The sequence below is a fragment of the Meles meles genome, chromosome 16, assembly GCF_922984935.1.
Source record: "Meles meles chromosome 16, mMelMel3.1 paternal haplotype, whole genome shotgun sequence".
Lineage (NCBI taxonomy): Eukaryota > Metazoa > Chordata > Mammalia > Carnivora > Mustelidae > Meles > Meles meles.
The window spans coordinates 69,388,940-69,407,899 of record NC_060081.1 but is presented as its reverse complement, the minus strand read 5'-3'; the positions used below and the strand labels follow the sequence as shown (position 1 = coordinate 69,407,899).

The 18,960-nt window shown below is 45.0% G+C and overlaps 1 protein-coding gene across 1 annotated transcript in view; it reads right to left on the bottom strand.

Annotated features, from left to right (window-relative positions):
* EYA2 (EYA transcriptional coactivator and phosphatase 2) overlaps nucleotides 1–18,960 on the bottom strand; it is a 273,594-nt gene that overhangs the window by 145,263 nt on the left and 109,371 nt on the right. The gene's annotated exons all lie outside the window — the stretch shown is intronic.

Here is an 18,960-nt window from a genome sequence, read left to right as displayed (position 1 = left end):
ACCCCATCAAAAAGGGGAATTTCAGACCAATATCCCTGATGAGTATGGATGCCAAGATTCTCAACAAGATCCTAGCTAATAGGATCCAAGAGTACAGTAAAAAGATTATCCACCACGACCAGTTGGGATTTTATCCCTGGGATGCGAGGGTGGTTCAACATTCACAAATCAATCAGTGTGATAGAACAAATCAGTAAGAGAAGAACCACATGGTCCTCTCAATTGATGAAGAAAAAGCATTTGACAAAATATAGCATCCATTCCTGCTTAAAACTCTTCAAAGTATAGGGAGAGAGGGAATATTCCTCAATGTCATAAAATCTATCTATGAAAAACCCACAGTGAATATCATTCTCAATGGGAAAAGCTGACAACCTTCTCTTTGAGATCAGAAACATGACAAGGATGCCCACTCTCGCCACTGTTGTTCAACATAGTACTAGAAGTCCTAGCAACAGCAATCAGACAACAAAAAGAAATAAAAGGTATTCAAATTGACAAAGAAGAAGTCAAACTCTCTCTTTTCGCAGACGACATGATACTTTATATGGAAAACCCAAAAGACTCCACCCCCAAACTACTAGAACTCATACAGCAATTCAGTAATGTGGCAGGATACAAAATCAAAGCACAGAAATCTGCTGCTTTCTTATACACTAACAATGAAAATACAGAAAGGGAAATTAGAGAACTGATTCCATTTACTATAGCACCATGAACCATAAGATACCTGGGAATAAACCTAACAAAAGAAGTAAAGGATCTGTACTCGAGGAACTACAGAACACTTATGAAAGAAATTGAAGAAGACACAAAAAGATGGAAAAGTATTCCATGCTCAAGGATCGGAAGAATAAACATTGTTAAAATATCTATATTTTCAATGCTATCCCGATCAAAATTCCACTGGCATTTTTCAAAGTGCTCGAACAAACAATCCTAAAATTTATATGGACTCAGAAAAGACCCTGAATTGCTAAGGAAATGCTGAAAAAGAAAAACAAAACTGGGGCATCACATTGCCTGATTTCAAGCTTTACTACAAAGCTGTGATCACCAAGACAGTGTGGTACTGGCACAAAAACAGACACATTGACCAGTGGAACAGAGTAGAGAGTCCAGATATGGACCTGCAACTCTATGGTTAAATAATCTTTGACAAAGCAGGAAAAAAATATCCAGTGGAAAAGACAGTCTCTTCAATAAATGGTGCTGGGAAAATTGGACAGCTATGTATAGAAGAATGAAACTCAACCACTCTCTTACACCATACACAAAGATAAACTCGAAATGGATAAAAGACCTCAACATGAGGCAGGAATCTATCAAAATCCTAGAGGATAACATGGATGGTAACCTCTTTGACATCGGTCATAGCAACTTCTTTCAAGACATGTCTCCAAAGGCAAAGGAAACAAAAGTGAAAATGAACTTTCAGGACTTCATCAAGATCAAAAGCTTCTACACAGCAAAGGAAACAGTCAATGAAACAAAGAGGCAGCCCATGGAATGGGAGAAGATATTCGCAAATGACACTACAGACAAAGGGCTGATATCCAAGATCTATAAAGAACTCCTCAAACTCAACACTCAAAAACAAACAAACAAACAAACAACAACAACAACAACAAAAAACAGATAATCACGTCAAAAAATGGGCAGAAGATATGAACAGACACTTCTCCAAAGAAGACATACAAATGGCTAACAGACACATGAAAAAATGTTCATCATCATTAGCCATCAGGAAGATTCAAGTCAAAACCACATTGAGATACCACCTTACACCAGTTAGAATGGCCAAAATTAACAAGACAGTAAGCAACATGTGTTGGAGAGGATGTGGAGAAAGGAGAACCCTTACACTGTTGGTGGGAATGCAAGCTGGTGCAATCACTTTGGAAAACAGTGTAGAGATTCCTTAAGAAATTAAAAATAGAGCTACCCTATGACCCTGAAATTGCACTATTAGGTATTTACCCCAAAGATACAGATGTAGTGAAAAGAAGGGCCATCTGTACCCCAATGTTTATTGCAGCAATGGCCATAATTGCCGAACTGTGGAAAGAGCCAAGATGCCCTTCAGCAGACGAATGGATAAAGAAGATATGGTCCATAGATACAACAGAATATTATGCCTCCATCAGGAAGGATGAATTCCCAACTTTTGTATCAACATGGATGGGACTGGAAGAGATTATGCTGAGTGAAATAAGTCAGGCGAGAGAGTCAATTATCATGTGGTTTCACTCACTTGTGGAGCATAAGGAATAACATGGAGGACTTTAGAAGAAGGAAAGGAAAAGTGAATTGGGGGAAATTGGAGGGGGAGATGAATCATGGGAGACTGTGGACTCTGAGAAACAAACTGAGGGTTTTGGGGGAAGGCGATGGGGGGTATGGGTGAGCCTGGTGCTGGGTACTAAGGAGGGCACGTATTGCATGGAGCACTGGGTATGGTGCATAAACAATGAATCTTGGAACACTGAAAAAATAAAATTAAATTAAAAAAACAACAACAACAACAGTCGGACACTTAACCAACTGAGCCACCCACGGTACCCCAATTCTGCCATATTTTTAACAAATTTTATCGACCCAGACCCTGGTGTGAGCTCAGTTCCTATTTCCTTGAAATGTCAGAAATAGGAATGAAAAACAAATGACACCAGAGCAGCAACATCAAAGCGCCCTCTGAAGCTTTGTTCCTTGGGGAGTCCAAGGATAAGTTGGGATGATTCTAGAATTTTCTGAGCGGGGTTGCTGGGAACTGGCAGATGTCATTAGAGGCAAGTTCTGTGAACTTTGGCATTGGCTCCATTGTATCTGACCTCGAGGACTGGAGAGAGAAAAGGCTGGAGCTGGTCTCTAGGAGATACCTTCCTCCCAGTCTCCTTGCTTCTTCCACGACCCCCTGTAGTGCACTCAGGCTAAAGCAGCTAACTGGTCTTTCCAAGATGAAAACCCTATCAACCTGTCTGTTTTAAACCCCCCCAAGGGCTGCCTGGTGCTCTCAAGACAAAATCCAAATGCCTTCACTTGGCCCCAAGGTTCTGTGAGGTCCTGTCTCCCCACCTTCCGGCCCCACCTTCCCCCCTTCACAGTAGGAGCTACCTGCCCTCCTGTTGGCAGGAGCACTCCTGACCCATGGCTGCTTGCCTTAATTTAAATGGACTAACTCTGTCATCCCCTCCTCAGAGACCCTGCTCTGCCCACCCCTTCCACCTGGACCCCCTCTTCCCCAGACCCTCTGCACCACATCTCCCTGCTCATTCTCCAAGTGCTCAGCCATTTGCTCATTTCCTTGCTCACCATCTGTTATGCACTGAATTCTGTCCTCCCCTCCACGTCCCCCAACTTGTATATTGAAGCCCTACCTCCCAATGAGACTGTATTTGGAGTTGGGAGCCTCAAGGGAGGTAATTAAGGTTAAAGGAGGTTATAGGGTAGCTCTAATCCTATAGGTCTGGTGTCCTTATAAGAACAGAGAGATCCCAGGGAAGGCTTTCCATTTATATGCCATGTGAAGACACAGCGAGAAGGGGGCCGTCTTCATGCCAGGAGAGCACTTACCAGAAACTGAAATCTGCAGGTACCTGGGTCTGGGGCCTTTGAGCCTCCAGAAGTGTGGGAAAAATTCACGTCTGCAGTTTGGCCCCCAGTGTATAGGATTCCATTATGGCAACCCCAGCAGACGAGGACGTGGTCTGTACCCTCTCATGGGGACAGAAATCCCATGAAGGCAGGGCACCACTGCCAGCTCAGGGCCTGCACCTAGCACACTGCTGGGATCAGAGTTGATTCTCATGGATGTTTGCTGAGTGAATGACAGATGGTCTTCCCTCCACACACAGACACTCCTCCCCAGACCCGTACCTGCTGCCACATAAACCAGCAGTTCTCAAGGGCATTGTAGTGCCCCATAAGGGTGCTGGGAAATTTGTGGGGACATTAGTGGCATTTAGTGGGTAGGTGACAGGGGTCCCAGATGTTCTGCAAGGCATGCAATAGTCCAGCAAAAAATGACGATTTTTCCCTAGTCTCATCTGGCTTTCCAATGTTCCGCCAGACGTTCACACAGGCAAAGACCTGGCTTTCACGATGTGCTCCTACAACACAGGGGTCAGCGAACTATACCCTGAGGGCCAAGTCCAGCCCACTGCCTGTTTTTGGAAGTAATATTTTATTGGAAAACAGCCTTGCCCATTCATTGAATATCATCCACGGCTTCAAGCTACAATGGCAGAATTACAAGTAATTAGAATAGAGACATAAGGCCCACAAAATCTAAAATATTTGCTCCCTGGCTCTTTTACAGAAAGGGTTTGCTAACCCCGATCCTAGTACAGCAGTCCATTCCACACATACCTACAAAGGATTTTTTTTTTCCCCAGGATTTTCATGCCTGTGAAAACTTGCAGGAAAGCCACTATAGCAAGGTCAATGGTAACTATACCATGCTATGATGTCTTCGATTATTTTTAACTGAATATTTAACAGTATTCCATTACATTACGCAGAAAACAACAGAGCGGCTCTCCCCTCCCAGACCCAACTGCCTTCCAAGGGAAACTGGGATTGAAAGGGAAGCTCCTTCCCTGGCTGGGAGAGCTTCCCCTCTGGAACAGGCTGCATGCCAGACAGGAAGCAGACCTTCCTGGCTCCGCCCCCCTCACCCTCCATGTATATTTCTGGTTCATTCCCCACATCCCATCCATCAGCAATTGCTGTCAATGTCACAGGCACAACACATCCAGAATCTGGCCAGGTCTTCCCACCTCTGCCATCACCCCTAAGCCAAGCACCATCCTGTCTCGCTTGGACAATGGCAGGTGCCTCCTCACTGGTCTTATAGCCTGTGTTGCCCCCACAGCCTCTTCTCCCACGTGGCCAGAGGAAGCCTGTTAAAACTAAGACGTATCACCCTCCTATTCAAACCCCTCCATGCCTGACCTTGGATAGTCAGAGCAAAAGCCAAAGTTCTCTTACTGACCCTCTGGGCCCTGTCTGAGCAGCCTTGGCTCCCCCCACCATCCCCCCACTAACTACTCCAGCCACGTGACCATTCTGACACGTGTTGCATGCGGCCCGGACTGCTCTCCCACAGCACACGGCCCCTCCTGGCCCTTCCCCAGACCACCGCTTTACTCTCTTCCTCCATGAAGCCTTCCTCGATCACTCTGTCTCAAAAAACATCACCTAACCCAGCACTTGCTTCTTTAGTTTCCCCCTTAATTCTTATCCCCCGCTCATATACTGTACAACTTGTTTCTCTTATTTATTATCTGTCTCCTACCGCAGAACGCTGGCTTCGGGAGGCTGAGATTTCCCGTTTTAGTCCATACATATTTGTTGAATGAATGAATGAATGAATGAATGAATGAATGAATTTATTCCACCAGCACCTTAGAGTCAGCTCTGGAGACCAAGTCCCGGGAGCTGTTTGCTGGGACTGGCGGGCACCATTTCCTGTGGGCTGGACCATCAGCTGCTTGAGGGCAGGACCAACAGGAGGAGCTCAGAGCTCGCCCTGACATCAGTCTTCCCCACGGCCACCACGTAGAACTGGGTTAGCAAAATGGCAGCCTATGGGTAGAAGTAGCTCTTTTTAATTTGTTGCTACCAGTTTAAGTTCTTTAAAACGGGAAAGATCCTACAGAATTCCAGAACTCTGGGTTTTCATTTTTGTTTGTTTATTTACTTTGGAATAGGTGCCACTGCATGGCACCCATCCGTTTTAGTGGCGTACGGCTACCCCTTTATGGTCGGCTAGGGAGCCTCGGTTCCTCACGGGCCTCACCCCGCTGGCCCCATACGTTGACCTGTGGGCCGGGCTCCCGGGCATGTTGGTTTGTGACCAGTGGCAGAATGAAGGGGACAGGCTCAGAGCCAGACAGCCGTGGAGTCGCTCTTGGCGTCGCCCCACGCACTTCACAGGTGCAGTTTTATCTCTGTTGTGCCGTCACTCATTTACCGTCTGCTTCCCCGTCTTGGGCTGCAAATGCCATGGGGGCAGGGACCACACCTGTCTCGCTCACCTCCACGTTCCCTGCACCCGGTGCGGCGCCTGGCACGGCAAGAGGCTCCGTTAACATCTGCTGCAATCACGGCCGCATGATGGGGGCCATTCGGTGCCCCCCGGAGCTCTCGGCTCCACAGGCGGACCCCGAGGGCAGCTTTCTATGCCCTCAGTTCTGTAGCAAGAAGAGAAGGAGGTGGAGTGTCTCCAAAAGATAAATAATAAAAAAACAATGTTCCAACTCTCAGCATTTGCTTTTCTACTTCCACTTTTGTGTGTCTCAGAAAAACCAACCATCTCCATCAGCTTGGGTTTTCATGACAAAATACCAGAATCTGGCTGATTTAAGCAGCAGACTTTTATTTCCTACAGTTCTGGAGTCTGGGGAGTCCAATCAGGGTGCCACCGGGTCTGGTTCCTCGTGAGAGCCCACTTCCTGGATTGCAGATGGCCCCCTTCTCGCCATGACCTCGCACGGCCTCTTGTCGGGGTGTGCACTCAGGGAGGTGGGGGACAGATACAGATCTCCCTCTCCCTCTTCCCAGAAGACACCAATCTCCGCAGAAAGGCCCCTTCCTCAGGGCTCATCTACCACTAACTGCCTGCCAGAGGCGGCATCTCCATATACTGTCACAGCGGGGGTCAGAGCCTCAACAGATGGATTTTAGGGGGACACATTCATTCTCTAACACCTGCTAATGACCCTCCCTGGCCCCATCACAAACCAGGAGAGTTGGCTTTTAATGATCTCTCAGAGCTCTGCTGCCAGACACGGTGGCCACCGGCCACTTTTACAGGTGTTCTCGTTAAGATTAAACAGGACGACGTCAGTTCTTCGGCTGTATTGAGCTAATGCCCAACAACCACGCGTGGCTCGTGGCCGCCACGCTGGGCAGCACGGATGCAGAACTTTCCCATCATCACAGGAAGTCTGCAGCCCAGCACTGCCTTCATGGATCGTTGTTGATGAAACTCCCTCCTGACCCCCAAACGCATGCCCCATCACCCCAGCTGCTCCCATTTGTCATCCCCAGCGGCGTTCGGAGATGGGAGGACTAAGCAAATCTTATTATATGACCAGAAGAAAAGACTACCCATTTAAACCCTATACGCCCTAAACCTAAAAGACTTGGGTGCAAGCAAGAGGCAGCGAGTCAGCCGACGCTGGTGAAGGTGACGAGAAGGTGACTGCCAGGGTGGCGGTGCCACATGGCCCAAGAGTGCTGAGAGGTATCGGGAAACCTCACCCACTTCATCGTGTGCAGAAAAGTTGCTGATTCACACCAGGAAACCGGACCTTGGGCCAGGAACCCGCGGGAGGCCAAGCCTGGCTTCTGTCTGGACTGACAGAGTGAGACCAGGCGGACTTGGTCTGCTCAAGACTGGCTGGGCTGGGACAGCCTAATGCAGCTGGCTGCTGCCAAGAAGACGTGGGGAAATCACCCCACTTCACCGGGGGGAGGCCATGGGGCTCCTGGTTCAGCTGTAAGGGTTAGGAGTTAATCGGATGCTTAGGGAGTTGGAGCCAGGGTCCCCAGCAAGAAAGCAAAAAACCCAGGACAGCTAAGACGAAGCCGCACTAGCACCTTGCTTTACAGCTTAGACGAGACCACAAGAGCAATCTGTCTAGCAGCCTCTACAGGGGTGACTTTGGCTAAACATCCTGAAACAACACAACCATAAAACATTGGTCACTATCACAAATTGAGCAGTTAGTCTCCAAATGTCAGCCCAAAAGACCAGCAACATGTGAACGATAACCTGATAGGGAGACAGGTGCATGATCAAAGCCCTGATGGGCACAGCTAAGCAGCCAGTCCACAGGGGGCCCACACGCAGAATGCTTAAGATAGTTCCTCGAAAGAGCTTATAAAACCCCCTAGATTCGAATGCCAAAATGGCAACCCTCTCAGGTCCCCTCTGTCTCTGGGAGCCTTGTACTATCGCTCTCTAAGCTTTTCTTGGCTGCTCAGCACTCTTGGTCTGGTCTACCTCCTCATTCTTCCAAGCAACATGACCAAGGACTAAGGGAACAAAAATCCTATAACATAACCATGCCCATCACTCGAGTCCCCTGGGACATGCCTCAATGATGAAACAGGACAGAGTTGGGGAGTATGTAGAAGGGGGTGATTTTTCTGGATCCCCAAGTCACCACCTGGCTGGTAATTTTCTCCATGGACCTCTGGTATCAAGACCTGTGGTTCAGTTAAGAATATATGGGATCAGATTTTGAGATGGAAGCATGAAGACCAGCCTTATACATGGTTGTCTGCTTCCCGAGGAATTTTAATTAATTAATTAATTAATTTTAAAAGATTTTACTCATTCATTTGATAGAGACACAATGAGAGAGGGAACACAAGCAGGGGCACTGGGAAAGGGAGAAGCAGGCTTCCCTCGGAGCAGGGAGCTGGACATGAGGCTTGATCCCAGGATCCTGGGATTATGACCCAAGCCGAAGGCAGACACCTAATGACTGAGCCACCTAGGCGCATGAGGCATTTTTAAAGAGAGTGTTTAAATCAGTCTGACAATACTGAAAAAGAATGAGATCTCACTGTAGAATACAACTTTGGGGATTATCCTGAACTATGGAAAGACTTAGCCTCCCGAGGGCCCATTCTAGTGTGGCTGCAATGGGCTAAAGCCCCAGTGGGCGTGTAGTGTCCCTGTGCCACAAGTCCCACTGCTCCCTGTAACATTACACCTGCCTCACTTCTCATTGAGAAGAATCCCATCCCAGAGCAGGTTCAATCCACAGAATTGTAGAATCATTCTGAAAAGAGTAACAACTTGAGTGCAATTTGGGATGTAAATGTTTCTTTTCAGTTTGCCATTTGTTTTTTGTTTAGTTTATTTTTGTTGTTTTGACTTTACTTCTGGTGTTCTCTGCCATGTGCCCCCCTCCTGTGCAACCAATCTGTAGTTAAACTTGCTGTCTTTTTGTTGATGGCTTTGCGTTTCTGAGTCATGGTTAGAAAAGACTTTTTCTACTCTAGGGTTATACAAATTTTGCTTATTCTCATCCTAGATCTTTTATGATTTTACTTTTGACATTTAAACTGCTGATTCAGCAGGGGAGGGAGTGAGGGATGGCCCAGATGCGTGATGGGGATTAAGGAGAGCGCTTGTGATGATGAGCACTGGGTGTTACAGGAAAATGATGAATCACTAAATTCTACTCCTAAAACCAGTATGACACTATATGTTAACTAACTAGAATTTAAATAAGAATTTGAAAAAAAAATTAACTGTTGACCATTTAAATTTTCTTCCTGGTATATAGTAAAAAGAATAGATTATTTTTCCCTTCCAGATGGCTAACGAGTTGTTCCAACACTATTCATTGACTATTCCATCTTCTCCCACTGACAAGCCATCTGCCCCATGTACATAATTCCCAGATGTGTTTTGTCTCTTTCTGGGTGTCATGCTCCCCAATATTGGTCAATCAGTCTATGTACAAACCAAGCCATTTTGGTTATTGAAGATTTATAATATGCTTAAATATTAGTATGCCAAGCATTTCATCTCTCTTTTGCAAAATGTTTCAAATCTTATCTTCTAGTTCACAGAAAAGTAACCACAAATTGGCTAAAGATCTGAAAAGATGCTCAATCTCATAAAACACACAAATCAGTGTTACACTGAGAAACTGTTTTCATGCATACAATTAGAAAAAACACATAATAACTAGACGATACTAGTTTGGCCAGATAGGTACTCTTGGACACTGCAGCTGGGAGTTTAAACTGGTAGAATCACTATGGAGAGTAACTTGGAGATGACTTCCAAATTTAAATATAGACTTTCCCTTCGACCCAGAATTCCACTTCTGCAAAACCTGCCCTTCAGATGTACTTGCAGAAAAACAAAATGATACACATTCAGGGTTATTCAGAGCCATGTTGTTGGTTTTTGGAAATACCCAATGAGGAACTGATTAAATCACTTATAGAGCATCACTCAGTGGAATAACAGGCATCTGAAAACAGAGGAGGCTCTTTCCAGATCCTGACTTGGAAAGTTCTTCAGTATACTGCTGAATGAAGAAAGCAAAATACAGAAGATCGTGTATGGACACTGCCTATAAAAATAAGAATATATACAAGTGTTACTGCCAGAATGTGATAAATTTCTTCCTGAATGGCCATGGGTTGTACAAAACTGTGCACTGAAATAATGGGGCTTATGGGAGAGAGTAGGGTCAGGCAGACTTCTTAAAATCAATGCAACTTTGTAAATAGAGTATTGACAAAAGCCATCATAATCTCAACAAAAAAGAGTAATACATACAGAAGTGCTCTATTAGAGGACTCAGCTTTAAAAAGGAAGAGGAAGCATCTTGGTGGAAGGGTGTATAAGGACAGTGGAGGTGTTGAATTATGGGAGCCAGTGCAAAATGCACCAAATATTGGGGAAATTGTATAATGAATTCTTCAAAACTAGAGCATGTGGCCAAATTGAGGCCAGAGAAAGAACACAGGGCACCAGGTACAGAACTGTATTCCTCTAAGGCTTGCAGCCTTTATCCATGTTATGTATTTTGCATTCAGCTGCTGTTACCATATGTGCTGGGAAAAAGTGCAAATAAACCAACACAGCTGTACTTCCACTTCTGGCCAAGACTGAGTCATGGGGACTGGACTTATCCTCCCACGTGAAATAGTTTAAAAACTAGATGCCCAAGATATGGAGCATCAGACAGTGAAAGATAGCAATCTTTGAGAGCAGAGAAGTGAGGGGTGAGCCATGGGATTGCCCCAGTGTGATGGGTAACAGGAAGGACCACCCAGATGGCACCCAGTCATCTCTCTAAGTTGAACAGATAGAGCTGCAAGTCCAGGGAAGCCAAAGTAACAGAGAGAATTCACAGAGCAGAGTACCAGAAGACAGAGATGCACTGTAAGAGTGTTCTGGACATTTGTGGACATTTCCCCTCTGGTGTCCACCCATGTCCCGATGAGCCTGGAAGGAAATTACCAAGACTAGAGGAGAACCACTTGAAAAGATTAGAACAGTCCTCAGAGCTCACAACAGAGCTGTAAATAGTTCTTACTCCTGCCAGCCAAAGTGGAAAAATCTCGTAATTCATGGGGCACTGGGTAGAACACTCAGAAAGCCTTCCTCAGTAGTGGGAAAATTTTGCTAGGTTCAGATAGCCCTAGACCAAATGCTGTTCTGCTCTACCTAACAAAGCTGAAAGCAAGACTGGAGAAGAACAAATTGTTTCCATGCACCTTTATTGCATACCAGAATAGAGCTCAAGAATATTCGTAGAAATATAAAAATGTCTAGTACCCAACAAGGTAAAATTTTCAACACCTGGCATACAATTAAAACTTATGCATGCAAAGGCAACATGAAATATGACCTATAACAAGGAGAAAAATCAATTAAAAATAACCCAGAAATGATATAGATGACAAAACCAGCCGACAAACACATTAAGACAGTTACTATAACTGTATTCAGTTTGTTCAAGCCACAAGAGAGCCACAAGAGAGACTGGACATGCTCAATAGAGACAAGAAAGATAAGAAAAACAAAAAGCAAAAACTCAGATCAAATTCCTGAAGATGAAAAAAAATGCCCTGAGTGCAATTCACAGCAGATCAGACACTATAGAAGAAAAGTTTAGTGAACTTGAAGACATGGTAGGGAGGAAATATTTAAAAAAATAATGGCCAAAATGTTTCCAAATTTGATAAAAACACTCACAGTTTAAGAAGCTTAATGAATTCCAAAGTACTAGAATCATGAGGAGAATGACACCAAGGCATCAAAAATGAAATTGCTTAAAAACAGTGATAAGGAGAAAATCTGAAAAGCAGATGAACCAAAGCAACTTCAGTTATCATTTGAAAATAGAGCTGACATCATTTCCTTATTTATGAGTCACATATGAGCTAATTCTTATCATAGAAACATGCGATCTAATTGACTATGTTCATGTTTGCCTGTACTTGCAAAAAAAAACAAACAAACCCAATTCTGGATGGGCTCATAAAAAGCTAGTATAAATGGTTAACCACTGGGGCTTTGAAAACTGAGTGGATGTGGGACAAGAGTGGCAGAAAGAGTTCTATAGATATTTAAACTTTAGCATAAACTGCTAAAAAAATAATATAAAGGAAGAATAATTTTAAATGTATCTTTTTTCCCCTTATTACAAAAGAAAATATATTGGTGGGAGGGGAATCGGGACTGATGGTTAATGGGCATGGGGTTTCATTCTGGGGTTATGAAAGAATAATTCGTAAGAATTGTATATGTGATCATTCAGATGACCAAAATATAATTCTCATATATATGTGGTCTTCATACAATTCTGAAAACATTCAGAGCCATTAAGGTGAAACACGAGTCTTGTTATTAATGTAAGTGACATTTGGACCTATGCGAGGGTGGGAGCTGGTCACCAGGAGGACCACCCATGTGATAAACGGGCTGGAGTTTTTGGTCCCAACCCCTGACTTCTGGGTAGCAGAGGGGTCTAGAGGCTGAATCAGCCAAGGCTCAATGACTTAGCTAATCCTTACTACATAATAAAGCCTCCATAAAACCCAAGAGAGCAGCTTTTTTTTTTTTTTTTTGGTTTTTGGTTTTGTTTTCCATGCCTGGGGAACCAGAATGCTCCCATGTGCCACAGAGCCAGGCCCAAAGTTCCATGAGGACAGAAGCTCCTTCATTTGGGACTTTACCCTATGTATCTCTTCAGTTGACTACTGATTCATATCTTCTAATAAACTGGTAAACATGTTTCCCTGAGTTCTGAGAGCCATTCCAGCAAATCAGTTGAACCTAAGGAGGGGGTCACTGGAAACTCCGATCTGTAGCCAGTCGGTCAGAAGGAGAGATAATAGCCAGGGCTCGTGCCTGGCATCTGAAGGGAGGATGAGGTAGTCTTGCAGGACTGAACCCTTAACCTCTGGACTCTGGTGCTCCCTCCAGGTAGATAGGGTCAGAATCGAGCTGAATTCTCGGACATCACGTTGGTATCCGAGAATCACTTGGTGAGTGTGTATGGGACTCCCGAGTTGGATTGGGGCCCAGAAACCCTGAAAGAGGTGTAAAGAAAATGTGGAATTAGAGAGTAGTGATGGTTGCCCAACTTTGTGAATATAATAAAAGCACTGAACTGTATACTAAAAAGGATGTATTTTATGATGGGTGAATTATATCTTTGCAGAAACAAACTAAAATACCTAAAAAATACATGCATGTTCACCATTACTATATTTTATTTTTAAAAGATTTTATTCATTTATTTGGTGGAGAGAGAAATAGTGAGAAAGCAAGCACAAGCAGGGAGAGGGGCAGAAGGAGAGGGAGCAGGCTACCTACTGAGCAGGGAGCCTGAGGCAGGACTCGATCCCAGGACCCTGGGATCATGACCCAAGCTGAAGGTGGACGCTTAACCAACTGAGCCCATCCAGGCATGACTCACCACTTTTTTCCTTTAAATTAGAGACTCAGGGGCACCTGGGTGGCTCAGTTGGTTAAGCAACTGCCTTCAGCTCAGGTCATGATCCTAGGGTCGTGGGATCGAGCCTCGCATCGGGCTCCCTGCTCATCAGGAAGCCTGCTTCTCCCTCTCCCTCTCCCACTGCTTGTGTTCCCCCTCTCGCTGTGTCTGTCAAATAAATAAAATCTTAAAAATAAACAAACAAACAAATAAATAAGAGACTCATACAACTTTAACACAGAAAGGGTTCTAAGGACCATCACACCCAAGACTTCCCACTGAGTACGGAGGAGTCATTTGCAGAGAAGGTCCCCACTCAGATCTACCTGAAAAAACTAGCTATCAAATTCCATTCCTCAAGAAAACACAAGGCGTTATCAGGCTGCAAAGGATCTGAAAACTCCTGCAGCAAATACATCTATTTAGTTCTCTGCTGCTCACTATTTACCAAATGTATCTGAGTGCAGCTGACCATTAACTTTTCTGACCTATTTTTTCAGTGAGCATCTGTGAGCACCAGGGCCGTGAGATACAGATCTTGAAATTTCAATGATTTGTCTAAAGTCACGAAGCTTTCTGGTGTCAGAAACCATGCCAGACGTCACAACCCTCCTCCCCCAAACTGGCCCCTGAAGTCTCTGGCTGAGATCATAGGCTTACAAACCCTTTTGATAGGCTTTTAATTCTCCTACACATCCCAGAATCACATGCTTCCCATGCTCCTCAATGGCTCAAGCTGGGTTCTCAGCCTCGGTATTAACAGTATTAACGGTCCCTGGCCTTTCGTAAATACAAAAGGAATCCCCATTGAAGAGCTCTCCTACTATTTTAAAGTCCCCCGAAAATGCAGATTTCACCACAAGGGGAGTTAATGCTGTTGTGGAAGATTCAACAGTATCAAATTCATATTCCTCTTTTCTCTCACCAGGACTGCTTAGTAAAACAAAGTTCAGGAAATGCAGGTTAACCTTGGAAGAACACAGACCATCAGACTTGAAATTAGGAGAGGAATACAGTTGTCTCTTGAACACACGAGGACGAGGAGTGCCAACCGTTAAAATTCAGCTAAAACTCAGTTAAAATTCCCTGTATGATTTTTGATGCCCCAAGAACTTTACTACTACAGAGCATGCTTATCATGATGGGGGAAAAATGATAGAAAGAAAACTACTCATAGTCTACATTGCCTTACCAATAACCAAAATAGTCAATTAACACAAATTTTTGTGTGTTATATGTATTACATACTGCATTCTTATAATAAAGTAAGCTAAGAAATGAAAATGTTATTAAGAAAATCATGAGGAACAGAAAAATACATTGATAGGACTGTACTTATTGAAAAAAATGTGTATATAAGTTCAAGCCTGTGTTGTCTAAAGGTCATCCGTAATAACAATTAACATTTGTAGAACCCTTAGTTTATGTCAGGTGCTGCTCTAAATACTTCACATACATTAATTAACTCATTTAATTATCATCGCACTCCATGTGTAAGCGCTACCAGTATCCTATTTTATAGGGGAAGAGCCTGAGACACTGAGAAGTAATGGGTTCAATGTCATAAGCCGGTATATTGCAGAACTGGGAAGTTCACTTAGCCTGACTTCAGGGTTACTGCTTTTAACACCTATGTTATAAAAACAAAAAACAAAACAAAACAAAACAAAAAAACAGTAATAATAAAGAGAGCACCCAGCGTTTATGGACATCCTCTGATGTGCCCAGGAATCTCTCCAATTAGAACTTCTGAGAAGCCCATGAGGTCATCTCTCTTCCTAGGATGCCAGTTCATGGGCAAGGGAACAGACATGGGGAAGTCAAGTGCCTCCCCCAAGTTCATGGCGTGTGTGGGACACAGCGAGGCCTGACTGCAGCCCAGGTCTGGCTCTCAACCCCTCCATGGCCCCAGCGAGTTCTTACAAACACTCTCAAGATACTTTCTTCTTTTCTTTTTAATAGTTGGGGCCAGTTCTGTGAATAGCAGTGTTTCAGCAGGAGAAGAACGACAAAAAAGAAACAACAAAAAAATCAAATCCATAAGAAATACATTTCAGTTATAAAAACCCTCGGGTGAACTTGAAAAAAGAAAATAAACAACTGAGCAAAGGCTGAACGAGTGCCGTGAACTTTTCTCTTTTACGTTTGTTCTACATTTGGTGGAGGGGCAGTGTTATCCAAACAGAAGGAGATCTCAAAGCAGGGCCTTGAGGGGGTGAGGACCCCGTAGAAGTTTCTGGAAGTTTATGAGAGTAGGTAGAAGACCTAGGGGGAGGCAGCCCAGCTTATCTAATGCTTGCCCTGTGACCTTACAGAAGCCACTGTGTGGCAGTGCCTCGATTTACTCATCTGTAAAATGAGGCAGTGGTCCCTGTTTGGGTGCTTTTTGCTTCTATGAAATTATGATTTTAATTCCTAGAGAGGAGAAAGACTCATCCCAGCTTCTAAACGTGGATCAATTTCACTCTATTCGTGTTTTCAGGTCCCTCTTCATTCTCTTCCTCATTTGAAAAACTAAGCTCAGCTGACGTCTTCCATTCCGAAACACACAGAGTAGTTTGAGAGTTTATTTCTCCTCTGGAACAACTTGAAAAAAAAAGTTAATAGAAAGCACATGGGCATGGTGTGTGAGCGTTCTGTGTGTTTGTGTTTGAAAAAAAATACTTAAGGAGGAATATGTCAGGCTTGCAAAATGCCTGGGCTGTCTCCCGAGCAGTTTATGGCCATTAGCATTAGACTGAAGGCAGTTAAGTGGGACAGAGTCCAGCTGCTGCCACAGCCCTTCTGGCATCTGGGCCACAAAAACGATAAGAAAATAACCTGGATGATTCCCATGGTCCAGTGGGAACAGAGCAGGAGATGTTTTTCGATTTGTGAAGGGCTGACGGGGATTGAGGTGGGGAGGTGGGGTGTAGGCCAGGGCTCATCCATGGAGGATCGTCTTCTAGATGGTTCTGCGAGAGAAGGAAGGGCAGGATGGTGTGGAGGTGGTGTGCCTGGGCTCTGGAGAGCAGCTGCCTGTCTTCAAATCCCACTGCCACAGCCATGTGACCTGAGGCATGTTACTTTACCAATTTATGCCTCAGTTTCCCCATCTGTAAGATGGGGATAATGACAGAACCTATGTCACAGGGCTATCAGGAGGATTCAGGGGAATAGCATACAGTGTATACGCAGCTTAGGATGCTAGGTGGGGTCCTGAAGGAGTCTAGGCAATAGCACTTGGAGGAAAGAGCAAAGGCTCTGGAATCCTAGAAACCCAAGTCTGAATCCCAGCTCTGAACACTTATTGGCTGTGTGCGCTTGGGTAAGTCTCTTCCCCACTCTGAGCTTTGCTTTCATCATGTATAAGACAGATGTGACAGTGCCCTCCACATGGGGCTCCTGTAAGGACCCGAGAAGAAATAACATATTCTATATGTCCTGGTCTGGGGGGGTGGTTCCTACTTTGCTTTCCAATCTCATCCCCCCTACTTCCTGCTCCCAGATTCATGGTTCTCCTCTGGGAGAGCCTCCAGCTGCTCACGTGGCTGGTTTCTTTTTGTCACTCGGGTCTCCCTAACAACCCCGGGTGATATCAACCACCACTCCCCTCATCACTGCCCATTGCCCTGCCCTGTCTTTGCCCTTCACAACTCTATCAAAATCTGTAATTATCTGCTTCTTTGTTGATTGATTATTGTCTGTCTCTCTCCAAGACGGATTGTCATGACTGATGGCTGTGTGTCTCGTGGGGCCTAGAAGGGGCCAGGCATAGAACTTGTACTCAGTATTATACAGTGAAAGAACTGATCAGACTTCTTATCCTACAAGGCCATTGGGGCTGGGGAGGGGGCGGGAAGATGTCAAAATGGTGTAGGGGACTGTATTTGCTCCACAACCTTAGAAGTCCTAAGGCAGTAAGTCCTATCTTTATTTGCAGAGCTAGAAAAAACTGGCCTGAGGGTGATCCAAATGCCAAGTTCAAGTTCAGTGTCTTCACAAGCCTTTATTATTAGGATTGGTGCCGTAATTCACTTTCCACTTGAAGATGGGTCCCAGCATTTGTACCCTTCAGTGGGACTCAGAAAGGTCGCCGTGGGGAGCCAGAGACGACAGCAGAAGCAGAGAAGAGCGTGCATGGGCTCTGGGTGAGGCTGGGGGGACAGGATTCCACCAGACCCCTCAGAGGCTCGACACGGTCGCTTGCGTTGCCTGTGCAGTAAAATCTAAACCAGCACCAGCACCTTGCCATGAAGACTGTGTAGGATCATCCACACAACACCATGTGGCACGGGGTAAGTGCAGAGTCAATGTTAGCAGACAAACAAACTCTGATGCAGGCCTTAACGAGGAAGCTATCGCCAGGGCTGGGCATCAGTTCTCATTGATTCTCATCAGCCCCTTTCTCTACACAAACTCCTAAGACCATCTGCTATTTCTTTGCAGTGTTTTTCCCTGAAAGGCTGCCCTTGAGATCCAACTTTACTGTCTCCTTACTTTCTTAATAAAAATTTTAAAAAGATGAAGTGACAAGACTTGCGAATAGTTTTGTTTTTGTTTTTTAAAGAAAAGTAAAATCGCTCATTAGGCCATAGCCTTGCTATTACTTTTTCTTTCTTGCATATTACTTTTCAGATCCTTGATGGTCATTTTTATCAGCTTTCATGAAAGGAAAAAAAAATGCCAGGAGGAGGATCCCCCAAATTACTGCCACCAGCCCTCTACTCCATGCATCATCAGCCCCAACGTGCTCCCAGGGGGCTCTAGGAAGAGAAGGGGGCCTAGGATGGTCAACGAGCGGAGATGGGGACAGAAGAATTCAGCAAGCCAGCTGGCTAGGGGATGTGGGGTGGGAGTAATTATGCACTGGAGTTTTCTTCCCTAAGGCCACCCTAGGGTGATGCAGAGCACGGAACCTCCTGCCTGGAATCATGGCTTCTTTACCTTCTTGCCCCTGACTCCCACCACCTGGCATTTCTCTGAGTCTACAATGGACTTGCCTTTTCTATCACACTCAAATCAAAGCCAGCTCCTACCCATAGCCCTCAGGACCCTGCATGATTTGGCTCTGTGCTCTCTCTAAGACTGTCTCCTTTCCACATCCCCTGACCCTGCTCCAGCCTGGCTAGTCTCCGTTCTGTGCCACAAACATATCAAGACCTTTCCCCACATACAGCTTTTGCACGGGGTGTTCCCTCTGCCAGGAATGCTCTTCCTCCAGGTCCACCCAGCGCTGGCTCTGCCTTACCCTTTGGGTCTCTGTCCAATGTCATCTCTTCAGAGTCTTCCCTGTTGACTCCCTCCACAATTACATATCCCACCATTCTAGACCCTTCAACGTCCCATCACTCTCTACCCAAATACCATATTTGCTTCATATGCAAAATTAGCTGTTTCCAAAATGAGCTGTTTATTTGTTGCCTTGCTCATTGGCAATCTCTCCCTCCTGCTATGTAAATGCCATGAGGGCAGGTGTCATATCTATTCT